The 6,112-nt window shown below is 26.9% G+C and overlaps 1 long non-coding RNA gene across 1 annotated transcript; it reads right to left on the bottom strand.

Annotated features, from left to right (window-relative positions):
• Nucleotides 1-5,576: 5,576 nt before the first annotated feature.
• Nucleotides 5,577-6,112, bottom strand: LOC114168372. The gene is made up of 2 exons (XR_003600665.1): nucleotides 6,003-6,112; nucleotides 5,577-5,817 (listed from the first exon to the last, which is right to left on the bottom strand). It is a non-coding gene; the product is annotated as an uncharacterized LOC114168372 (long non-coding RNA).

Here is a 6,112-nt window from a genome sequence, read left to right as displayed (position 1 = left end):
ATAACGAAAATTATTTTAATGAAACAAAAGAGTTCTTCAAATTAAACAAAAATTAATAATAATAATAATAATAATAATAAGTAAAGAATTTTTTTTATATTACCTTAAATTGAGAGTATAAACATTCTCATGTGAAAGGAAAATTTATAATAAATAAAAATATTAAAAATAATATAAATATTCAAATGTGAGGCATAATATTTTTTTTTTATTAACATACATCATTTTAACATAATTACATAAAGGTTATGATAAGATAAAAAATATATTGGAGATGAGAATGAGTTTCATGACAAATGAAATAATTAAAAGAAAAAAAAAAAATATATATATATATATATGAGTTACTTGATTAATTGTGAATATTTTAATAATTTAAACAAGAATGGAGATATGGCGGGGACGGGTATTATGGCGGGTATATGTACATCCCCATACCCAACTGAAAAAGTCGGGGATTCCCCATACCCATACACATACCCAGTCAATGCGGGGATTCCCCGTCAAAACGGGGACGGGTTCGAGCAATACCCACGGGGACGGGTTTATTTGCCATCTCTAACTGTATGCAGAACTAAACCCAGTAATTTATAAAACAATTTTAGTAGACATAAACTTGTAAATGATTTCTTATAAAATAAGATACTCAAACTGTTCAATGTACCTCGATTGGTTAAGGTCATCTATAAAGTAAACAACATAGTGAAGACATTAAGAGAGCAAAATTGAAATACCTTTTTACTTTGACGTAATGCCATCCAGTTTGATGTTTTCTTTTTCTTTTTTTTATTTATTGCACCAAAATATATTCTTTACTCATTCCATAAACGTTCTACCACCATTTGAATAGTAAAATTATATATTTGTTCTCGAGCAAAACCGTAACAAGTTTAAGAAAACAAGAAAAATAGAGGCATTAATTCATGTACTTGCACTGTGCTAGAAATAGAGAAAGGTTTAAAGAAAACGAAGCTAAGTTTTTCAGTTTCAAGCGTAGGTATGATTTTTGAATGTGCAACTTTAGATAGAAATAGAAAAATGAAATAATGCAACTTTATAATTTGTTTACCGTAAAACTGGTAAGAGAAACTTTTGCACAGTGCTTACTTTCTCATAGTGTTTTATTCATCATGGTAAAATTTTATATTTTTTTAAATATTATTTAAATATTTGTATTTTTAATACTTTTAACTTAATCATCATGTGTATGAAATCATATTTATGAATCAAAACTTCACAAGTTGCATGATAGGTATTTTCACTTATGATTAACTTTTCCGCAAATATGATATATTAATATAAAAAAATATTTTTAATGTTTTAAATTAAATTGATTTTAAAACAATATTAGTTTTAGAGCTATCGTAGTTGTCTCCTTTTGTATAAAAAAGAAGACTTCTCTTGGATTTTCTACAAGATGTTTTATAAAATGGGTTACTCTTTTGAGTGGTGTCAAGCAAATAAGGTATGAAGAGGAGTTAGATCATAAAACTAAGTTTTTCGAGTTTGAAAAAGTAGAAATTGTTTGTAGGATAGAAGTTGGAAGTCTTTACTCATATAATAACTCTTATCACATAAAATAAAAATTTGAGATCAAATGATTATTTTATATTTAATAAGTATTAAAATGAATTTTCATGTATAAATATGTTTCAAAGAACTATTCAAATTCATAATGACTTAAAAGAGGTTTATGTTCATGGGATAAGAAAAGGCTGAATAATGTACCCTTATAATGACAAATATGCACACATTTCTTCTGTTTTACTATGTCTGACAATGGAAGAACAACTTTCATATAGAGAAGAAAAAACTTATATTTGACGAATTTGGTTGATAATTTGCTTTTAAAATAAAGTAAAAGTAGAAAAATTAGAATGTTTTTTTGGTGCTACAACGTTATGTCTCCTATATGTTTGAAGTAATTGCACAGAATTTTCAATTGTATCTCGGTGTTCTCACTCCAAAGAAAAAAGTGAGGCCATTGAGTGAATAACGTTTGCTTTATTAAAGAATGACATGCGGTAAAATTATCATTTGTACTTTTGTTTCAAATCCACCACCATGAGAACTCCCGTGGCACCACGGTGGGAGTCTCCTTCGTCGACAACTGTGCTTCCTCCACAACTTTAATTCAAAACAAAGGAGCACTACTTTAATAAAGAATCTCCCGTACTCACGTGATTATGTGTTTTAATGTTTTGATTGGGTGCAATGTGTTTCTTCTTATGTCAAATAATGATTATGCACTCACTCACCTACTATTCTCCTCTTTATCTCAAATATTTTATTTAATTTTTCTTAATTTTTTGGCCACGTTAATATTAGGCATGAGTGAGGGAGAAAAATAAAGAGATAGGTGAAAAAAGAGCACACACTATATTTTATGTGGCTAAATAAAAAATTGATATCATTCCGATGAACTTTAAATGGATTTTGATGTCCTCCTTCAATCAAATTCACCAAAACATTGCATCATATCATTCACACCATAGGTCTTCCTACCAAATATTAAAATAAACGGGATGCCATAATTTCAAATTCTAAACAAGCATTGTGGACAACAACAACTTAATTGGTATGGTATTATGACATAATAAAATATGTCGAAAATTAGAACGTATTGAATTTAGAATCTTGTTTTTATTTTGGTTACCGTCACATTCATCCAATCAATCAACTACATTAACGAACAACTTAAATGTCTCCATGAACCTTTAACGATCAAAGTTCCACAAACACTCCAAAGTCAACACAAAATCCCAACCCTAAGCTGAGATAAAACTCAGTGATACTTCATCAAGATAAAAACCAAATCTTGGTGTAATGTGATGTGGTAGTTAAAAAAAGGTGCTGAAGAATATAACAAATGGGAGGAGAAGTAGAATGATCCAAAATATGGAGTGAAATAAAGCGTTGTTATTGATAAAATATGATCTATCAGAAGGAGACAAGTAGCTTGGTAGGGTGGGTGATTTGATGGGAGAAGAGAGTTTTGTGTCCGATCTCCTTTTTACTTTGTATTGTGTACTAAGTTGAAAAGAAAAATTGGATGAGTTTGAGAGAGAAAAAAAAGTGGGACATATGTATACACACATTTTATATATATCCATTAAAGTTGGTTTAAAAAATATTGTCTATATTTTTTTTTCATGTGATGATACAATAAAAGTTTTTGTTATTAGTTTCACGGTAAACCAAAATAAAGTTGCATTATTATTCTTTTTCTATTTTTATCCAAAATTTCAGTGAAAGAAGAGTCTACACGATAAAAAAGCAAAATAATAGTAAATGAAATGAAGTTGACCACAATATAAGTGCATAAATAATATTTAAATAGCATATAAAATACATCTTATGAAAGGTAAAAAGAGCTTATGACAGGTATTTTGACGTCATATTTGCAAGAGTTTAATTAGCTTACTTCTTTATAATTATTGTTAACCAAGCATATGATGTTTGTAACTTTTTCAAGAGAATTTGTTAACCTTAAGAAGTTGTTAGTTATCTACTAGAATGGAATGGACTAGTTTTCTTGTAAAGCTACAAAAGGACCTTAAGACAAAGTTTTGATACACATAAAAAATAAAATAAAATGAAATGATTAATTAACTTAAGTTATTATTTTGAAAATTTCTAATAAATTATATAAATAACCATTTAACTTCAAATATTTTTTACGCAAGAAACAATAGTATTTTTTCCTTTATCTCAAACTAAAGTTACTGATTTGTTTATTTTTCTTGTTTATTTAATATTTTTTTACAATAGATATTACTTATGATCATAATTTTTGTTTATTTTAGAAAGTTTCATCAATAATGAAATTGTCCTTGAATTTAAATTGTTTTTTTGCTATTGCTCTTTGTATGCAGTTTGACTATCTTATTTCATAAGATATCTATTAGTAATTTATATAAGTTTATTGAAGTTGGTGCAAAGAATATTGTCTATAGTTTTGCATGCAGCATGTGGTAATACAATCAAAATTTTTTGTTACCAGTTTTGTAGTAAATCAAATATAAAGTTGTATTATTTCATTTTTCCATTTCTATCTAAAGTTTCAACCAAGAAAGAGTGCGCACAATAATGGTGGGTGAATTTGTGTTGCACCTTCAAAAATCATACCTTCGATGTGAAAAGATTTATTTTCTTTAAACCTTTCTCTATTTCCAGCACAATGCAAGTGCATGAATGAATACTTGTGTTCTTCTTGTTTTTCTAAACTTGTTACAGTTTTGATGGAGAAAAAAAAAATATAATTTTACTATTTCATTTTTCTATTTTCATTTAAGGGATTATTCGTACAATAAAGGATATAAATATATAGCAAATGAAATTAATCTTTTAATGCACTAATACTAGCTTTTAAGATTAAGAAAAAATGTGTGATTATATAAAAGTTTCTTTTAGATTTAAAAGAAAATGGTTAACTAATAAACAATTTTACATAGGGTAATTTATTAAGTTTTTATATTGTTTTAGTTTTCATAATGTACACTTCTATTCTATATGAAACATTTTTTGTCTCCTTGTGACAAATATGATTTATGTTGTATGTTAGTGAAAGAAGTGAAAGAAGTACAAGAAAGTGAGTGGTTGATGGTGTCACTCTTTTATTATGAGTTACAATTGTGAGGGTGCATTGGACCCTTTCTTATCAAGTGTATAAAACTAGTCTTCCTTTATCTATAATCTTATATCTTATTTTTGTGTTTATTTTATTTATAATACAATATTCGAATAAATCAATAATCAATATACCCTTTCTATATAATGTTTCAAAAAGTTGGTGGAGGAGATGAGGTGGAAATAATGAAAAAGAAAGAGGTGCAAACAGTAAAAAGAGTATGCTAACACATGATGAGTGTATGCTTGAAGCAGTCTAGAGATGGTGGCTTTGGTTATGATTGCTCTCAGATGCAGCGTTTAGAATATAGAGTAATGGAGATAAACCGTGTTTCTTGGGTGGTTCGGGTTTTCTGAAACATAATTAAAGTTTAATATTTTTCATAATTATTTATTGTTTAAATTCTTATATATTTTTGTTATTATAATAAAATTGCTATATAAAGAATGTATTTCATCACTGATGGAGAATTCAGAAGCTGTAATTTCTAAAAAATGCTAAGATATTCATTCGTTTAAAAAATGGGAAACAATCGATCATCTTACAAAATATTAGACTTTGGACATTTCATAATTTTATTGAATGTATTAATTCGATGAAACTTAAACACACACGTATGTCATAATTAAAATTCAATTTATTTCATAATTATTTACTTTTTCAAACTTCTATACGTTATTTATAATTACTAGTATACACGCGTTGCATTTCTTAAATATGGATGATAGTATGATAATAAGTAATAATAGTGTAATGTTATTAAGTTAATATATAAAATAAATTTATATTTATTAAAAAAGATAGACAATTTTATAGAAAATAGGTAAAAGATAACCATTAATTTTAAAAAATTTAATAAATAATTATATTGTGAAGGGTAGAATTGACTTATGAAATGTGGACACAAAAGAGCAAATCTCTTTATATATTGTTATAGATAATAAAATTAATATTTAAAACATGCATTTTATTTAGTTTTCTCATTAAAATTGATACAATATTGTAACTCTATTGACATTGACAAACAAAAAATGCTCCTTTTGGAACACATTTGCCCTCTTTAGATCCTTGTCCATTGCAGCAAGTTGTACAAAATTCGGTTCCTAAACTGCATTTCAATCCATTGCAATTTGGTCCACCATCCACTCCTACCGATTCTGTAGGGAATAGTTTTGCAACCACGAGTTCTGTAAAAAAGATAATCATAGTGTTATAATAATTTTCTTTCTTTATTATTTTACTTTTTAATATCAAACAAATACAAACTATGAAGGTCATCTTTTGATACATAAAGAAGAGAAGATTATAAAACACAATAATATTTTCTTTCAAGAAACATAAAGATAAAAAATAAAATTAATCTACATATTACCTGATGGTAGAGCCAAAACCATAATTAGAATTCCCAAGAAAAGATGTTGATTGAAATGAAAAGCCATTCTATTATTCTAAATACACTTTATCAAAACAATCAAGTATAAG

Source organism: Vigna unguiculata, chromosome 11, assembly GCF_004118075.2.
Source record: "Vigna unguiculata cultivar IT97K-499-35 chromosome 11, ASM411807v1, whole genome shotgun sequence".
NCBI classification, from domain to species: Eukaryota; Viridiplantae; Streptophyta; class Magnoliopsida; order Fabales; family Fabaceae; genus Vigna; species Vigna unguiculata.
Note: the sequence above shows the minus strand (reverse complement) of the source record. Positions and strands in the feature narration are given on the sequence as shown.